This window comes from Triturus cristatus, chromosome 3_1 (genome assembly GCF_964204655.1).
Source record: "Triturus cristatus chromosome 3_1, aTriCri1.1, whole genome shotgun sequence".
NCBI classification, from domain to species: Eukaryota; Metazoa; Chordata; class Amphibia; order Caudata; family Salamandridae; genus Triturus; species Triturus cristatus.
In genome coordinates this window covers 697,836,761-697,857,763 of record NC_140583.1, presented here as the reverse complement: position 1 = coordinate 697,857,763, position 21,003 = coordinate 697,836,761, and the positions used below count along the sequence as shown (strand labels likewise).

General features: G+C 47.7%; 1 protein-coding gene and 1 pseudogene across 1 annotated transcript in view; one reads left to right on the top strand and one right to left on the bottom strand.

Moving 5' to 3' along the window:
* LOC146860813 (sperm-specific sodium:proton exchanger-like) overlaps positions 1-21,003 on the bottom strand; it is a 4,738,575-nt gene that overhangs the window by 3,134,114 nt on the left and 1,583,458 nt on the right. The gene's annotated exons all lie outside the window — the stretch shown is intronic.
* Positions 6,055-12,662, top strand: LOC146860817 (ATP synthase F(1) complex catalytic subunit beta, mitochondrial-like; annotated as a pseudogene).

Below are 21,003 nucleotides of genomic sequence, written 5' to 3'. Positions count from 1 at the left end.
GACCTCAAGAACTTCCGCCCTATCTCGCTCCTTCCATTCCCTGCCAAGGTCATCGAGAAGGTCGTCAACAAGCAGCTGGCCGCCTTCCTCGAGACGAACGGATCCCTCGACCCATCGCAGTCCGGATTCAGAGCCAACCACAGCACCGAGACCGCCCTCATCGCAGCCACCGACGACATCCGAGCCCTGCTCGACAAAGGTGAAACAGCGGCACTCATCCTCCTTGACCTCTCCGCAGCATTTGACACTGTCTGCCACCGCACCCTAGTCCAACGCCTCAACGACACCGGCATCCAGGGGATTGCTCTGGATTGGATCATCTCATACCTCTCCGGCAGAACACAGAGAGTACGCCTCCCTCCGTTCCGCTCTGAGGCCACCGAAGTCATCTGCGGCGTCCCGCAAGGATCATCGCTCAGCCCCACTCTCTTCAACATCTACATGAAACCCCTCGCTGCCATCGCACGCCAACACAACCTCAACATCATTTCCTACGCCGATGACACCCAGCTGATTCTCTCCCTCACCAGAGACCCCGACACCGCCAAGGCCGACCTACACGAAGGGATGAAAGATGTCGCCGAATGGATGACCATCAGCCGCCTGATGTTGAACACGGACAAGACAGAAGTCCTCATCCTGGGACCGTCGCCCTCCGCATGGGATGACTCCTGGTGGCCCCCGGCCCTGGGCACTGCACCCAAGCCAACGGACCACGCACGCAACTTGGGCGTCATCCTGGACTCCTCCCTATCGATGACCAGACAAGTCAACGCCATCTCCTCATCTTGCTTCCACAACCTCCGCAAGATCTTCACATGGATCCCGACCGAGACCAGGAAGACTGTCACCCAGGCCCTCGTCACCAGCAGACTAGACTACGGAAACACCCTCTACGCCGGTACAACAGCCAAGCTTCAAAAAAGACTTCAGCGTATCCAGAACGCCTCCGCCCGTCTCATCCTGGACGCCCCCCGACGCAGCCACATCTCGAGCCACCTGAGAGACCTGCACTGGCTCCCTGTCAACAAGAGGATCATGTTCAGACTCCTCACCCACGCACACAAATCCCTCCACGACCTGGGCCCAAGGTACCTCAACGACCGCCTGACCTTCTACACGCCCACCCGACAGCTACGATCCGCGAACCTCGCCCTCGCCGTCGTCCCTCGCATCCAGAGAGCCACCGTCGGAGGAAGATCCTTCTCCTACCTGGCGGCTAAGACATGGAACTCCCTGCCCGCCCACCTGCGACTGACCCAGGACCACCTCGCCTTCAGGAAACAGCTCAAGACCTGGCTGTTCGAGCAGTAGCAGACCCCCTCCCCCAAGCGCCTTGAGACCCTTCCGGGTGAGTAGTGCGCGATACAAATTCCTTGATTGATTGATTGATTGATTGTATGGAGCATTTTCTCCGTACGACTCGTACCCGGAAATTCCACCGTACAAACCAGCAAGTACGATTTGTACAGAAATACCATTTCCGTACGAGTCGTAAAAAACACCGTACGGCTAAAAAATACATACAATTCCGATCCTGGACAGCACGTACGCGACGTCCGTTTTACGGACCAGCAAGTATGATTCATACCTACAGCACTCCGCACAGCATATTTTTACGGGAGCCAAAAAGTGCCAGAAAAGCTAAGTACGCTGCGATGCACGAGGAAAAGGGGGCCCGCTACGCGACGTACACGCCATCACCCACATCGTACGTGTCATCATGTATGGTGCGTACCCCAACATTGCATATGTATGGACCGTACCCCCACCCCCGTATGTACGGCGCATACCCCCCACCCCCGTATGTATGGCGCATACCCCCACCCGCGTATGTGCGCACCATACCCCAGGCATAGCCCCACCCGCGTATGTCCGCACCGTACCCCAGGCGTACCCCCCACCAGCGTATGTCCGCACCGTACCCCAGGCGTACCCCTCCAACTGCGTATGTCCGCACCGTACCCCAGATGTACCCCCCACCCACGTATATGTCCGCACTGTACCCCAGGTGTTCCCCAATCCTTGCGTATGTACGGACCATACATATGCAGGGATTGGAGTACGCCTGGGGTACGGCGCGTACATAAGCGGGTGGGGGGTACGCCTGGGGTACGGTGCGGACATACGCGGGTGGGGGGTACGCACCGTACATACAGGGGGTACGCACTGAACATACGGGGGAGATACGCTCCATATATACGGGGGTGGGGGGTACGCACCGTACATACGGGGGTGGGGGTACGCACCGTACATATGGGGGAGGGTATGCGCCGTACATATGGGGGTGGGGGGTACATGCTGTACATACGGGGGTGGGGGGTACGCGCCGTACATATGGGGGTGGGGGGTACGTTGCAGACGTACGCAGGAGGGGTGGGTGGTTGGGGGGGCCGTACGACTCGTACCCCGGGCACAAGTGTACTCGGGGTAGGGCTCGTACAAAGTTCGCTCCGTACGGAGCCTTTTCCATGCGCTTGTGTTTTCAGACAGGCGGTACGGATCGTACTTGCGCGCTCGGACTTCAGTTTTACGATTTGTATGTTAAACTGTCCAGGGACGTCTCGTAGACTTTTTCCGAGGTGATTCGTATGTATTTTTCACGTACGAATCGTACTTCGCCGTTTGTACGGGACTTGTACGATTCGTGCGTAAAAAAATACGGATACGAGTCGTACGGGAAAAAAAAATCCAGGATCGGAATCGACCCCCTAGTGTTTAGTGGAGTTATGACAACTTTTCCACTACACCAGCTTCACCTTTAAATCAAACCCCTTTTACCTGAAAGGTAACTGCAATTGTGACTGCCTACATAGTAGAAAAATATACCAATATTAGGTGTTATGAGCAGTTTTGACAACATTTGGGCCCATGACACTGAACCTGCAACACCATTCAAATCATGAACCCGTTGTCTGCAAGGTAACTGCCCTTGTGACTACCTGTTTAGTTTTACATTTTAGCAATCATCTGGATTTGGTGGGGTCTCTGGAGCTTTTGGCCCTGATGCCCCTGCACCTACAACACTATTCAAATCAAGTCCCTTTTAACTACAAGGCAACTGCAAATTGTGAACACCTGTTTAGTAGTCAAATATAGCAATACTTTGGGGCACATGCATCCATGTAGGCAATTGTGATTCCATAATTGCGATTATTAAGGAATCACAATTTTGGAATAGCAATCGTCTATGCTTGTAGGTTTCGCTAAAATATTAGCGATTCCTACATATTACTTAATTGCAAATTGGAAATTGCAATTCGCAATTAAGGAATAACTTCCCATTCATTCCTATGGGCCTAAAGGCCCATAAGAATGAATGACAATTGCATGCGCAATTTGCGAGTACCTATTGAGCATGCAATTTAAGGGGTGCAAGGTTGGCCAAAAGACCACCCTGATACACCCCCTGAAATTGGCATGTGATCACATGTTGCGCACACACATGCCCCAAGGGCATGTGTGTGCAATATGTCACTTTGAAAAATGCACTTTTGTGCATTTTTCAAAGTTTTCGCAAATTACCATCAACCTCAAATTGATAGTAATTTGCGATCACAAACTGCAAAATTGCAATTTTGTAGTGCATCATGCATTGCATTTAGGGAACTGCAATTTGTGATTCCCTAAATGCATTCGCAATTTAGGTAAGCGCAAAATTAGCGATGACCTAAATGTTAAAATTTAATTTGGGTAGATGCATCCAAATGCAAAAATACCGGTCGCAAAAGGGCTGATTAGCAGAATCAACCCCTTTGTGACTGGTATTTACAATGATGCATGTGTCTCTATGTGTTTAGAAGAGTTCTGACAACTTTTGGGTCCGGTGCTAATGCACCTGCCGCACCATTCAAATCTTGACCCTGTTTTCTGGAAGGTAACTGCATGTGTGGCTGCATGTTTAGTAGTAAAATATAGCATAGCTCTTGTATATTAACTTTATTTTTAACATGCAATGTTTATTACCACATGTAGAAATTGATCATAAATGACCACAGATTAAGTTGAAAAAAATCAATTTGAAAATGTCTACAAAGTGCAAAGAAAAGTACTGAGACATGAATAGGAAATATCTATGGTTAAAGCATTTGCTTTACACAACTAAGGGTCCGATTCGATTGTCGGACGTGCCAGAGTCTGTCCGACATCGGTTGGGAACTGGAGCCAAACGACCTCCTGTCGCCGGTTCCAGCCCAGCTAGTAGGTTCGGTCGCAATCCTGTACTTTACAATGGGAGCATGTATTCCGAATGGAATGCATGCTCTCATTGTAAAGAGCAGGGGTACAGTTCATCCCTGCAACCTGTGGCAGTCCACCAGGTGCAGGGATCAACAGGGGGCCGCCATTCAGCAGCCTTGCACCCATAGGGGCTCTACCGGGGGCCCCCAAATACAGATTCCTAAAGCCTTTCTGTGTCAGAAAAGTCGGAACAGAAAGACTTTGGGAATCAGCTATTGTAATACCTCGGCTGGAAAGAGCCTGCCAAGGGATTACTAAAGGCTTTCCAAATGGCGGACTGTCGGAGCCGTTTCAGCCCGCATTATAATCGGGTCCTAAGTAAAAAAAAAAGCAAGCATTCTAGCATACTGTTTAATGCTGTCTGCCTTTTCTGTGGGACAAGATCTTTCTTGACAGTGAATGGGGCTGAAACAGTGTGAACAGCTTAAGTAGAAGTATCATAAATGCGTGCAGCCAGGGGAAGTTAGCAAAAGATAATTACAAACAAAAGCGAATGAACACAGTAATTTGGAATGGGGGGCTGATAAGAGCCCCCTTTTAAGATATATTAAATACAAGAGATTTCACTAGCACAGAACAAGTGCTGTGCAGGTGAAACCTAAAAATAATGTCCGATGCAACTTCCCAGAATTTCAGGCGCTATATTTCCATCAGTACAATACCAATAACTAAAGTGCTGCTGCTAAAGTGCTAATTTGAAGTGCCTAGTGGAAAGTGCATGAAACCTGGATACCTTATTTTTAAAGTATGTTCATTTTTAAGACTACAGCATCCATTGCAACATGATATAAAAACATTGTGCTACCCTTGAAAAGCAGGTTATGAAGTCCTCCTATTGGCTTTTATCGGGGATTGCCACAATAACAAAATCTATTCAAACCACCATTGTATTCCTCCCAGATGTGTTTGGCCATTGCATAGGTGTAGTCTCACAAGGGAGTGGCAATTCCTTTTCTAGAGGATGATCTATATGCCAGTCCCGTTCTTTTCTGGTACAACATATGGAGCAAAGCCGGGACAAATCTTCCCAAGGACATAATATCAGATTGCTTAACTTTAGAAGCAATGGAGTAAGATAAGATGTCTGACTTATATAGCGAGTCACCTAAGAAAAGTGGATAATAGCATTGGAGTCAAGGAGACAGTTAAAATCTTACAATATAGCAAAATTGAGGTTAAATCTATACTTAGGAGAGAGAGAGAGATACAAAGAGATTCCCGTGAGTGTAAAACATCTATGGTGTGTAGATACTTGTCAGGCCCAGTACATGCCGACCTGCAAAACTACCTGTTAATGGTGAAGAAAACTCAACATAGGTTCTACCTCACTAGATTACGCCTAGGAACGTTGCACCTGAGGGTTGCTTTTTCAAAAATGGGGGCTTGGGCTGATACATTACCAATATGTCCATGTGATGGCAGAACCAGTCAAAACCCAATGTACTTTATTTTGTTCTGTAGCTTCTACAAGGATTTCAGAAAACAAATCTTAGCACTGATTTTTAAAACTGGTAAATATATTTATTATCAGGACGCTTTTAATTATTTATGTGCACTAGAAACTGTGGATATTTGTTTTTCAGTTATTTCATTCATTGTATCTGCTCCTCGTAGAAGGAAAAACTTGCACATTTATAAGTTATGTCCTATAAGGCCGCATTATAAATCTCTTGAAGACGCTAATAGCTAAATGCATTATGTGCCTCTTGAAATACTTATTTGGTAGAGCCTTTCTAATTTTGTTAAAAAGTGTATAGTCTTAAAAATACAGTGTATCATATATCTTTATTAACATGGATGCCATCCTCTCTCTGCTGTCGCCATGTTGGGGTCTGTAGGTCGCTTCCCCGCCGGGGCCCTGAGAGGCCTGGCCCCGTTGCTGAAGGGTGGTCCTGTTGCGGTATGTGCCCGGAGAGACTAAGCAGCGCAGACCACTCCTGCTCTCAAAGCTGGCGTTGCCACTGGCCGCATCATGGCAGTCATCGTCGCTGTTGTGGATGTTCAGTTCAATGAGGGGCTCCCCCCTATTCTTTATGCCCTTGAAGTCCAGGGCAGGGATACCAGGCTGGTTCTGGAAGTTGCTCAACATTTAGGTGAGAGCACAGTTCAGACTATTTCCATGGACGGCACAGAAGGCTTGGTAAGGGGGCAGCAGGTGCTGGATGCTGGCACTCCCATTCAAATCCCTGTTTGTCCCGAAACATTGGGAAGAATCATGAACGTAATTAGTAAACCCATTGATGAGAGAGGCCCAATTACTACCAAACAATATGCAGCCATTCATGCTTAAGCACCAGAGTCTGTGGAAATGAGTGTTGAGCAGGAGATCCTGGTTACTGGCATCAAGGTTGTTGACCTGCTAGCTCCCTATGCAAAAGGTGGAAAAATTGGGTTGTTTGGTGGTGCTGGTGTTGGGAAAACTGTACTGATCATGGAGCTTATCAACAATGTGGCCAAGGCCCATGGTGGGTACTCTGTGTTTGCTGGAGTTGGTGAACGGACCCGCGAGGGAAATGACTTGTACCATGAAATTATTGAGTCTGGTGTTATCAACCTGAAGGACACCACATCCAAGGTGGCCCTTGTGTATGGACAGATGAATGAACCCCCGGGTGCACGTGCTCGTGTTGCTTTGACTGATTTGACTGTTGCCGAGTACTTCCGAGACCGGGAGGGACAGGATGTACTGCTCTTCATTGACAATATTTTCCAGTTCACACAAGCTGGCTCAGAGGTGTCTGCTTTGCTGGGCAGAATCCCTTCTGCTGTCGGATACCAGCCAACCCTGGCTACTGACATGGGTATAAACACAGAAGTCCAGGGGTATAGAACTACATAACAACCAAAAGACTAAACAGACATGAAAGCAATGGAGCTCAAGAACCTGAATGCAACTAAACTAAAGCCAAGTCAAAAAGTCCTCAAAAAGAGGACATAGTCCCATCACCCACTGTGGTGGCATGCTTCATCATGTGGGATCTCCTCTCAACCAAACCTGGTTTGGCTGAGGAGCTACTACTCCCAATGTGTAACTAAGGGAGGAGCTTGCGGATGTTTTAATCTACGCTAGTGGAACACGATCTCCTAAAAATCGATGAAGCTGGCCTAAGTCAGGTGAGGACCTGAAGTGCAGTGTAGAAAAAAGTGATTGAAAATTGACTACAGGAACATAAATAACTTTAATAAGGAATATCCCTGTGCCAATATTATAAGCAGTGTAGTAGCGCGGTCTGGCCAAGTTGCCAAACGCACTTACATAAACCAAGAAACGGTCTACATGTTTCAGCCTAAAACGATCAAAAAGTTAGGATCAAGGCTTTCATCAGGACCAAAACAACAAAAACTACTGCAACTGCAAAGGAGTGCATAAAGCACTGACGTGAACTAGTGTCTAAATGGTGACAGACCGATACACCAATCTTATACCGCAGGATCAATTTCAAAAGTTTTTGAAATCCTACCGGTCAGAAAGGTAAGTACCTGAATCAATAAAACAAAAAACATATAAAAGAAAATTAATGACAAGGCAATGTAATGCAAACAAGGCTCAGGCCCACATAAACTAAGCCAATCGGACTGCTATATGTCAGTCTTACCGTAGTTAAATCGGGATTACGCCTGCCGCTCCTGGAAGCAACTCAGGGCGTGAGGCAACGCTCTGTAAAGGAAGGAGATAAAAACAGCATATGGTATAGTGAACAGAAAACAGCAAACATGTACCGGGCCACTAGGCTAGACCCTGTTGCTCCTGAATAGGATTGTGGATGGTAAAAACATCTCTCCGTGGCCGGGGAGAGATCCATGCAGAAGAATAGAACTCTCTATTGGTGGCCAAACAGTGAGCCCTAGGCAAAATCATGCTGAATAAAAAGGCAAACCAATCGTGGATATGCCCGAGATACATAGTAGGCATAACGTGCTGCCAAGAGCTATACTCTCGTCAACAAGCACTTAGCCTTACAACATTCATCAAGGTTTGGTTGGAATAGATAAGACGAGTGGTCATCTCAGTTGTAGTTAAGGAAAACCTGCAGTTGAACTGAGGGAGAAACAACCTTGCGTGCTAGCGAAGTAAAAAAGGGGGGGGAATTGGCCCCCTCTTAGTAACTAAATGGTAAGAGATAGGTTCCATGTTCATAAGGGACGGCTTAGGAGGTTTGCAGGAAGGGTTGCAAAACTGTCGTGCATAGTAACCATACGCTTGTAATAGCAATCTCTTACGTTGTGAAAATATACCTCACCTTAGGCAACAATTGTAAGAGCAGTGGCTGCGATGTAACAACGCTGAAGCGGCTAAACATGCTACCAGTACCAGTGGGGGGCATAAAGGAACAGCACACGGAGCAGCACAATCTTATACTGCCTCCGTGCACGTCCAAGTCCCATTGTGAACATGAAATATGTTATAGACCACCCAGAGCAAATAATCCACTAAGCCCTGAGAGCACCAATTACGGCAGCGCAATCCTATTCTGCCTCCGTACAAACCCTATTGTGAACGTGAAATCTGTAATGAACAGACCTAAGCAAATGATATAATAAGCCCTGAAACGGAGTATCCTACCTCTCCGTCGCTGCCCCGGGCCTCCTTCCTGAATGCTGGTGGCGGCAACGGACAACTGCAAACTCCGAAGTTAAAACCGAAGGCAGCGTCTAATCACGTCGGTGCACGCCATAGCGTAGAGCGTCAGGAAAAGGCCGACAGGCCACTGATGATGACGTGGCCCCATAACCGGGCAATGTGGGAAATTTAGTCAGATGATCGAAGGAACCCGTACCATGACACTACAGACAACTGCCCGTACGTTCGATGATTAAAACAGCCTCTAATCAACAAAGGGGAGTATGTGACCACATCTAAGGAGACAGAAGACTATTCATATATGTTACTGTAGGATACATTAATACATGAGTGTCTAGACGTGACTATCGTGGAATAGCTCACTTGGTATGAAATAGCAAAAATACAAATAGACAAATTACCAGCAGCTTCAGACAGATAATAATCTGTGTACACTCTGCTAATTAAATACATAAATGTCGTACACCCATAGAATAGAAACCACGGTCTGGGGCTCTAAAAACTAGGCAGTGTGAAGCTAAAGAAGCATCTTAATCGACAGTGAACCATCCAGAAGCTGTATTCCTACAGAGACGGCCAGGGTATAGGGTCATTGAGACTGCAGCGATCACTCTGAAGCTTGAACACCCACCGTTGCTCTTTATTAAAAAGAAATTTGGACACATCTGCAACGTGCGTGGGGATAAAGGGTTGTTCAAGTACAGTCCAGAGCAACTGATCAGGACCATGGTTACACTCAAGATAGTGATTAGTCAATCTCGTAGAAGCATTCTTACATCGAATGGTACTCTTGTGTTCCAAAATGCGTTGTTTTGTTGTCATCCCTACGTATTGTTTCTGGCAGGGGCAAGTTATTAAATAAATAACCCTCTCGCTGTTACAATTAGTGTGACGAAGCTGCTTCCATGGTTTCGGGAGCCCAATGTCAATCTCAGTGGTGTGCTTGGTCTGAGCACAGACCACACAACCCCCACAGGGGAAATGTCCCCGAACCGGTGGAAGATTCCATAGAGAGTTCGGCATAGCTGGTGACATACTACGTGGTCTAGTGTGGACCATCGCATCGCACAAGTTAGTGCCCCTTTTAAAAGAAAAAAGGGGGAAGGCTAGTTTTTCATCACCACTATTCAGAATCCGCCAATGTTTTCGCACGATTTTCTGAATGCGATTGGAGGATGTACTGAAGGTATTCACAAATGTCAATCTGTCCTGAGATATTTTAGGAACAGAAACCTCTAACAGAGCGTCACGATTATTGTTAGACGCTCGTTTATAGGACTGTTTAATTAGCCTTGACGGATAGTTCCTAGATTTCAAATTCTGCGAGAGGACATTGGCATGCTTAGTAAAAGCTTCATTGGTGGAACAATTCTGTCTCAACCGAAGGAACTGGCCAAAAGGCAGGCCAGTCCTGAGTCCCTTAGGATGGAAACTGTCGAATTTCAATAAGGATTGCGCTGCCGTAATTGGTGCTCTCAGGGCTTAGTGGATTATTTGCTCTGGGTGGTCTATAACATATTTCATGTTCACAATGGGACTTGGGCGTGCACGGAGGCAGTATAAGATTGTGCTGCTCCGTGTGCTGTTCCTTTATGCCCCCCACTGGTACTGGTAGCATGTTTAGCCACTTCGGCGTTGTTACATCGCAGCCACTGCTCTTACAATTGTTGCCTAAGGTGAGGTATATTTTCACAACGTAAGAGATTGCTATTACAAGCGTATGGTTACTATGCACGACAGTTTTGCAACCCTTCCTGCAAACCTCCTAAGCCGTCCCTTATGAACATGGAACCTATCTCTTACCATTTAGTTACTAAGAGGGGGCCAATTCCCCCCCTTTTTTACTTCGCTAGCACGCAAGGTTGTTTCTCCCTCAGTTCAACGGCAGGTTTTCCTTAACTTCAACTGAGATGACCACTCGTCTTATCTTACATCCAAACCTTGATGAATGTTGTAAGGCTAAGCGCTTGTTGACGAGAGTATAGCTCTTGGCAGCACGTTATGCCTACTATGTATCTCGGGCATATCCACGATTGGTTTGCCTTTTTATTCAGCATGATTTTGCCTAGGGCTCACTGTTTGGCCACTCATAGAGAGTTCTATTCTTCTGCATGGATCTCTCCCCGGCCACGGAGAGATGTGTTTACCATCCACAATCCTATTCAGGAGCAACAGGGTCTAGCCTAGTGGCCTGGTACATGTTTGCTGTTTTCTGTTCACTATACTATACGCTGTTTTTATCTCCTTCCTTTACAGAGCGTTGCCTCACACCCTGAGTTGCTTCCAGGAGTGGCAGGCATAGTTCCGATTTAACTACGGGTAAGACTGACATATAGCAGTCCGATTGGCTTAGTTTATGTGGGCCTGAGCCTTGTTTGCATTACATTGCCTTTTCATTAATTTTCTTTTATATGTTTTTTGTTTTATTGATTCAGGTACTTACCTTTCTGACCGGTAGGATTTCAAAAACTTTTGAAATTGATCCTGCGGTATAAGGTTGGTGTATCGGTCTGTCACCATTTAGACACTAGTTCACGTCAGTGCTTTATGCACTCCTTTGCAGTTGCAGTAGTTTTTGTTGTTGTGGTCCTGATGAAAGCCTTGATCCTAACTTTTTGAGCGTTTTAGGCTGAAACATGTAGACCGTTTCTTGGTTTATGTAAGTGCGTTTGGCAACTTGGCCAGACCGCGCTACTACACTGCTTATAATATTGGCACAGGGATATTCCTTATTAAAGTTATTTATGTTCCTGTAGTCAATTTTCAATCACTTTTTTCTACACTGCACTTCAGGTCCTCACCTGACTTAGGCCAGCTTCATTGATTTTTAGGAGATCGTGTTCCACTAGCGTAGATTAAAACATCCGCGAGCTCCTCCCTTAGTTACACATTGGGAGTAGTAGCTCCTCAGCCAAACCAGGTTTGGTTGAGAGGAGATCTCACATGATGAAGCATGCCACCACGGTGGGTGATGGGATTATGTCCTCTTTTTGAGGACTTTTTGACTTGGCTTTAGTTTAGTTGCATTCAGGTTCTTGAGCTCCATTGCGTTCATGTCTGTTTAGTCTTTTGGTTGTTCTGTAGTTCTATACCCCTGGACTTCTGTGTTTATACAATATTAGTGGGGGAATTTGTCCAGGCTGGTTGTGTGATCCCTCAGACCCTCTCATCTACTGTTTTTTTTACTGACATGGGTACCATGCAAGAGAGAATCACCCCTACCACGAAAGGATCAATCACATCTGTGCAGGCTATCTATGTACCTGCTGATGATTTGACTGATCCTGCCCCACCCACCGAAATTTGCCCATTTGGATGCCACAACTGTACTGTCCCGTGCCATCTCTAAGTTGGACATCTACCCTGCTGTTGATCCCCTTGACTCTACTTCTCGTATCATGGACTCCAACATCATTGGAGCGGAGCACTATGAGGTGGCCCGTGGAGTGCAGGAAATTCGACAGTATTACAAATACCTCCAGGATATCATTGCTATTGTAGGTTTGGATGAGTTGTCTGAGGAAGATAAGCTGACTGTTGCCCAAGCCCGTAAGATCCAGCAAATCCTATCTCAGCCCTTCCAAGTTGCTGAAGTGTTCACCAGTCACTTGGGAAAACTAGTCCCCCTGAAGGAAACCATCAAAGTGTTAAAGGAAATTATTTCAGGACACTATGATCATCTTCCTGAACAGTCTTTCTACATGGTTGGCCCAATTGAAGAAGCTGTTGCCAAGGCAGACAAAATGGCAGAGGAGCACTCTTAAAGACTTTCCAAATTACCCAGAAGCACTCAATTCCCTCTCCGACATTGATGTTTGGTATCTGTCTGTAAAGCTCTTGGAGGACTGCCCAGCTTGAAACTCCTGTTGTCTGTCTAAAGAGTATCTAACATTTCAAATAAAACCTCTGTGTCCAAAAAAACCCCAAAAAAAAAAAAAAAACATGGATGCCCATATTTAGAGCAAAGAAATGGCCACCTTGTGTGTTCTCGACACAACTGTAGTTTGCCTACATATAATTCATTGGATTTTGATTAATGAAATGAGAAAGATAGCTAAATGTTTTTTAAATGAAACAAATGTACCTCTTTTTAAGATTCTTTTATGGATATTAATTTTCGACTACAGTGATATTGATTGATTGAACAAATTGATCTGAACATGTGAGTGTAGTGCCAGGCTATCATAACCACTAACATGGCGGACCGTTAAGTATGTTTTTTTTTGTTGGTTTAAAGAGCCTGTGCTGCATCTGCTTTCAATTTTAATTTATTAATTGATTTTTTTTATTGTATACTTTTATGGTTTTCCATATGTAAACCAAATAAAGAAATTAAATGAAGGTGAAGTTTCTGTTAGAAATAGCCCTCAGATGTTGGAGTATGCACAATTTTAATTTATTCACCGTACTTCCAACATACTTCTTGCCACAACGGCACTCCAGTTTGTAAACAAAATGTGATGCTTCCCAAAGAATTTGGTCTTCAGTTCTCCTGATCGTACCTTCAAAAGATTTAAAGACTGCCTTATGTCTTCCATATTGGCCAGCTTTATATTTTTGACAATTACAGAAGCCAGATTTTATAAGCCAATTACCTCTATCTGTTTCTCGAACTGGAAGATAGCTCTGAATCAACATACATCCCAGGGGCGATATTCTCCTTTATGTAATATTTGGGGGTTCAGTTATCCATTATATTAAACCCTCATCCTTTCTTTTGATGCTTCAATGCTATTGATGGAGCGGGTAGTACAACATTTTGTATACCCCCCCATTCTGCATGTTTAAACTAATTAAAATAATCTATTAATTATAATACTATTAATGTATTCGTGTGAAATTTAATCAACATTACTAATGTATGAAACATACGTGGGATTTGCATTTTGGATGGCTAAAATATTTTGTAATTAACATACGTACGCATATTAATACTAGAAAAATAGTATATCGCATGATATATGTTGCTTTTGTGACGTTATCGTAAGTTGCACCAGATGACATCACTGGGTGAAAATGAACGCTTTAAATGTCGCCATATGCTAGATAATTACAAGCACATAGGGGAATTAGTGAGGGGTTAACATTTTATTCGTAATTTCCATGTTTTAATTACTTTTTGTGTTTGTTTCGCTTAAGTTATCCTTTGGGCCTAAAATCAATGGGCCACCATTCCACGAGGTTTCAGGTGAGGTGCGCCTGCGCCAACTCCAAGTACCAGTGGCCTCGTCATGACCCCAGACTCGGTGTACCCAAGCAAGGTCACGATGGGATGCTTGCCAAATGTTCAAACAAAGGACTTATGCAAGGAACCGGATGGATCATGCCTGACGATATGACATCATGAACTGTGTAAAAATTTCACTGGACGATTCCAACCGACCAATGGGATAAGCCCAATTTCTCTAATTTGTATCTTTCAAACCTTATTTCCATTATATAAATGATGTAGAATAGAAAGGACAGTTCTACTTTTTCTCGTATTTCCTTTGCTGACGGAGACGATGGTGACGCTACGTGGCGGATGTGTTCCTGAATCTATGACAGGCGGAATTGCTGCCCAATTTGTTGATGAATTACGGACTTCTGAAAATCTATGGGCACTGATCAATATTTGCACGTCTCTGGCCCCTGACCTGATCTTTGGGACTGTAGCGTGCTGACGACTAAATTTGATGACTTAGAGGACGACCGATAGCCAGAATAGGTAAATATTGTGTTCTGTGATTTGCGTGATGATTAATAAATCTGCTAGATGGAACAAAAATTATTGCATTATTTAGATAAACAAAATTATTGATTAACAAGAAAATGTGTTTGGTCGTTTATTGAAAGGGAGTAGATCAGGATTTTTGCGTATGCTTTAGCTGGACTAAATCATCAAACTCAAATCAACTAAATTGATCCGTCGATCACGTGGGAGGAGTATCTTAATGTTTAGGTTTATGACGTGTAGTAATAAAGGTATTAGTGTATATAAGTGTAAATAAGTTTTCTCTCTATAGGTTATAAGGTATTCCTTTCATGTCAGCGCTTGGAAACAATTATTCCTCCCTTAAGTGCAGGCCAATGAAAAGCGTAGGGTGAATGTTGGTGTTATGGGCCCCACCAATGATTGTACGAGTGGATGTGTTAATGTGATATTTGGTCTGTGACGAAGGAAGGATATATTAGGTACGGAGTTTTGTCTTGATACCCGTTACCCAGATTTTCAGCGCTGTATCAGTTTTTCTGGTAGAAGAGTTATGGTTTTTATTGTTTTGGTTTGGTGATTATTGCTTGTAAATAGCTTATTGATTATTGAAAAGTATTGGTTTATGTATTAACACTCTATGTTGAGTTGCGTTGAGTTCTATGTTGTTTGCACGGCTTCTGGGAGGTAGGAAGTCGGAAGATTGTAACGGTTCCGTAGTAGAGCAGAGGTAAGCGCTGCTCTCGGGAAAGACGGAATTGTTGTTGCCCTGTAGGTACACAGGGGAAACGTGTAACGAGTGAAGTTGCACGACGCATTGTCTGGGTTCGATTCGGTGACATCGCGGTGTGTTGCCATATCTCTTGAATGAAAGAAGTGTATGGTAGCGAAGGTCACCTGTAAAATTTTGGTCTTAGGTACCAGGAGTCCAGAAGGAGCTCTGATAACGCTTATCACTGGAAAGGTAATAGGTGTTCCCTAAGCTTGCTAGAAGGATAAAGTAGAGGGAAGTGCTACTTTATTAACGTGTGTCATAATTCTGTAGTAGGACAGACTGTTCTCTGTACTCGGGAAAGACTTAATTCTGTGTGAATGTACTACATTTTCCGTATGAAAGTGCGTGAATGAAATAGCATTCAGGTAATTGTGAAACTCTGGTTTTATTTCTCAGGAGCATTGAGTCTCCAACTAGGGTGCCAATTACGATCCGGCAAAAAAATTCCCCATACGACTCGTATCTGGTCTTTTTACCGTACGAATCGTACAAGTGCCGTACAAACTGCCAATTACGATTCGCATGGGAAAAAGACCATATGAATCGCATTGGGAATCATTCCCCACATGTCCTCGGGGCTGAAAAAGTGTCCGACACGTCCTCGGACGAATCACCGTACAAATGTGAACAGTGAAGTCCGACCGCGGAATCACGATCCATCCCGTGCGTCAGAAGTTACAACCGTATGGAAAAAACACCGTCCGCACCGAACACCCATATCAACCATGGAGACATGCGTCCGCATACGCGCCGACCCCCCCCAGCCCCCGTACGTACGCGCCGACCCCCCCCGCCCCCGTACGTACGCGCCGACCCCCCCAGCCCCCGTACGTACGTGCCGACCCCCCCAGCCCCCGTACGTACGTGTCGAACCCCCCGTGTATGTACACCCGTGTACGTGTCCTACCCCCGTGTATGTACACCCGTGTACATTAGAGTCGTACCCCCACCCGTGTATGTACACCCGTGTACATGTCATACCCCCGTGTATGTACACCCCTGTACGTGTCGTACCCCCGTGTATGTACACCCCTGTACGTGTCGTACCCCCCCGTGTATGTACACCCCTGTACGTGTCGTACCCCCATGTATGTACACCCCTGTACGTGTCGTACCCCCGTGTATACCCCCGTGTATGTACACCCCTGTACGTGTCGTACCCCCCGTGTATGTACACCCCTGTACGTGTCGTACCCCTCCGTGTATGTACACCCCTGTATGTTTCGTACCCCTCCGTGTATGTACACCCGTGTACGTGTCGAACCCCCCATCTATGTACACCCGTGTACGTGTCCTACCCCCCTGTATGTACACCCGTGTACGTGTCGAACCCCCGTGTATGTACACCCGTGTACGAGTCCTACCCCCCGTGTATGTACACCCGTGTACGTGTCGTACCCCTCCATGTATGTACACCCCTGTATGTGTCGTACCCCCGTGTAGGTACACCCCTGTATGTGTCGTACCCCCGTGTATGTACACCCCTGTACGTGTCGTACCCCTCCGTGTATGTACACCCGTGTACGTGTCGTACCCCTCCGTGTATGTACGCCCGTGTACGAGTCGAACCCCCCGTGTATGTACACCCGTGTACGTGTCCTACTCCCCCCCTGTATGTACACCTGTGTACGTGTCGAACCCCTCCGTGTATGTACACCCGTATACGTGTCGAACCCCAGTGTATGTACACCCGTGTACGTGTCCTACCCCCCCTGTATGTACACCCGTGTACGTGTCGAACCTCCGTGTATGTACACCCGTGTACGTGTCCTACCCCCCGTGTATGTACACCCGTGTACGTGTCGTACCCCTCCATGTATGTACACCCCTGTATGTGTCGTACCCCCCGTGTATGTACACCCCTGTACGTGTCGTACCCCCCCGTGTATGTACACCCCTGTACGTGTCGTACCCCTCCGTGTATGTACACCCGTGTACGTGTCGTACCCCCCGTGTAAGTACACCCGTGTACGTGTCTTACCCCTCCGTGTATATACACCTGTGTACGTGTCGTACCCCTCCGTGTATGTACACCCGTGTACGTGTCGAAACCCCCGTGTATGTACACCCGTGTACGTGTCCTACCCCCCCCTGTATGTACGACCGTGTACGTGTCGAACCCCCTGTGTATGTACACCCGTGTACGTGTCCTACCCCCCGTGTATGTACACTCGTGTACGTGTCGTACCCCTCCGTGTATGTACACCCGTGTAAGTGTCGAACCCCCTGTGTATGTACACCCGTGTACGTGTCCTACCCCCCCTGTATGTACACCCGTGTACCTGTCGAACCCCCGTGTATGTACACCCGTGTATGTGTCGTACCCCCGTGTATGTACACCCCTGTACGTGTCGTACCCCCGTGTATGTACACCCCTGTACGTGTCGTAGCCCCCGTGTATGTACACCCGTGTACGTGTCCTACCCCCCCTATATGTACACCCCTGTACGTGTCGTACCCCCGTGTATGTACACCCCTGTACGTGTCGTAGCCCCCGTGTATGTACACCCGTGTACGTGTCCTACCGCCGCTATATGTACACCACTGTACGTGTCGTACCCCCGTGTATGTACACCCCTGTACGTGTCGTACCCCTCCGTGTATGTACACCCCTGTACATGTTGTACCCCTCCGTGTATGTACACTCGTGTACGTGTCGAACCCCCCGTGTATGTACACCCGTGTACGTGTCCTACCCCCCCCTGTATGTACACCCGTGTACGTGTCAAACCCCCGTGTATGTACACCCGTGTACGTGTCCTACCCCCCGTGTAGGTACACCCGTGTATGTGTCGTACCCCTCCGTGTATGTACACCCCTGTATGTGTCGTACCCCCGTGTATGTACACCCCTCTACGTGTCGTACCCCCGTGTATGTACACCCCTGTACGTGTCGTACCCCTCCGTGTATGTACACCCGTGTACGTGTCGTACCCCTCCGTGTATGTAAACCCGTGTACGTGTCGAACCCCCGTGTATGTACACCCGTGTACGTGTCCTACCCCCCCCTGTATGTACACCTGGGTACGTGTCGAACCCCCCGTGTATGTACACCCGTGTACGTGTCCTACCCCCGTGTATGTACACCCGTGTACGTGTCGTACCCCCCGTGTATGTACACCCCTGTACATGTCGTACCCCTCCGTGTATGTACACCCCTGTACGTGTCGTACACCCCGTGTATGTACACCCGTGTACGTGTCGTACCCCTCCGTGTATGTACACCTGTGTACGTGTCCTACCCCCCGTGTATGTACACCCGTGTACGTGTCGTACCCCTCCGTGTATGTACACCCCTGTACGTGTCGTACCCCCCGTGTATGTACACCCCTGTACGTGTCGTACCCCCGTGTATGTACACCCCTGTACGTGTCGTACCCCTCCGTGTATGTACACCCATGTACGTGTTGTACCCCCGTGTATGTACACCCATGTACGTGTCGTACCCCTCCGTGTATGTACACTAGGGGTGGGCGGAATTTGCGGAATTGCGTTACGCAAATCTCCGCGAAACGGTAAAAAATCTCCGCGAACACGCAGAAATTCCGCGAACACGCGGAATTGCTTGTTCGCGATGGTTTTTTCCTGTTTACAATTGCTGTTTGCGTGCTCGGGGAGAAATATCTCGCGAACACGCATTTTGAGAACGCAAACAAGCAAAAAATTTCGCGAAATCGCGGGAAGCAGACTTTTGAGCAATTTCGCGTTCTCCGCGGAACGCGAAATTACGCAAATTCCGCAAATTCCGCGAGCGGAACGGAATTTACCGCCCAGGCCTAATGTACACCCGTGTACGTGTCGAACCCCCTGTGTATGTACACCCGTGTACGTGTCCTACCCCCCCTGTATGTACACCCGTGTACGTGTTGAACCCCCGTGTATGTACACTCGTGTATGTGTCCTACCCCCCCCTGTATGTACACCCGTGTATGTGTCGAACCCCCCGTGTATGTACACCCGTGTACGTGTCCTACCCCCGTGTATGTACACCCGTGTACGTGTCGTACCCCTCCCTGTATGTACACCCCTGTACGTGTCGTACCCCCCGTGTATGTACACCCCTGTACGTGTCGTACCCCCGTGTATGTACACCCCTGTACGTGTCGTACCCCTCCGTGTATGTACACCCGTGTACGTGTCGTACCCCCCGTGTAAGTACACCCGTGTACGTGTCGTACCCCTCCGTGTATGTACACCCGTGTACGTGTTGTACCCCTCTGTGTATGTACACCCGTGTACGTGTCGAACCCCCCGTGTATGTGCACCCGTGTACGTGTCCTACCCCCCCCTGTATGTACACCCGTGTACGTGTCGAACCCCCCATGTATGTACACCCGTGTACGTGTCGTACCCCTCCGTGTATGTACACCCCTGTACGTGTCGTAGCCCCCGTGTATGTACACCCCTGTACGTGTCCTACCCCCCCTGTATGTACACCCCTGTACGTGTCATACCCCCTTGTATGTACACCCCTGTACGTGTCGTACCCCCGTGTATGTACACCCGTGTACATGTCGTACCCCTCCGTGTATGTACACCCGTGTACGTGTCGAACCCCCCGTGTATGTACACCCGTGTACGTGTCCTACCCCCCTGTATGTACACCCATGTACGTGTCGAACCCCCGTGTATGTACACCCGTGTACGTGTCCTACCCCCCGTGTATGTACACCCGTGTACATGTCGTACCCCCCGTTTATGTACACCCCTGTACGTGTCGTACCCCCGTGTATGTACACCCGTGTACGTGTCGTACCCCTCCATGTATGTACACCCGTGTACGTGTCTAACCCCCGTGTATGTACACCCGTGTATGTGTCCTACCCCCCCTGTATGCACACCTGTGTACGTGTCGAACCCCCGTGTATGTACACCCGTGTACGTGTCCTACCCCCATGTATGTACACCCGTGTACGTGTCGTACCCCTCCGTGTATGTACACACCTGTACGTGTCGTACCCCCCGTGTATGTATACCCCTGTACGTGTCGTACCCCCGTGTATATACACCCCTGTACATGTCGTACCCCCTGTGTATGTACACCCCTGTACGTGTCGTACCCCCGTGTATGTACACCCGTGTACGTGTCGTACCCCTCCGTGTATGTACACCCGTGTACGTGTCGATCCCCCGTGTATGTACACCCGTGTACGTGTCCTACCCCCCCTGTATGCACACCCGTGTACGTGTCGAACCCCCGTGTATGTACACCCGTGTATGTGTCCTACCCCCATGTATGTACACCCCTGTACGTGTCGTACCCCCCGTGTATGTATACCCCTGTACGTGTCGTACCCCGTGTATGTACACCCCTGTACGTGTCGTACCCCTCCGTGTATGTACACCCGTGTACGTGTCGTACCCCCGTGTATGTACACCCGTGTACGTGTCGTACCCCTCCGTGTATGTACACCCGTGTACGTGTCGTACCCCTCTGTGTATGTACACCCGTGTACATGTCGAACCCCCTGTGTATGTACACCTGTGTACGTGTCCTACCCCCCCTGTGTATGTACACCCCTGTACGTGTCGTATCCCTCCGTGTATGTACACCCCTGTACGTGTCGTACCCCCGTGTATGTACACCCGTGTACGTGTCGTACCCCTCCGTGTATGTACACCCGTGTACGTGTCGATCCCCCGTGTATGTACACCCGTGTACGTGTCCTACCCCCCCTGTATGCACACCCGTGTACGTGTCGAACCCCCCGTGTA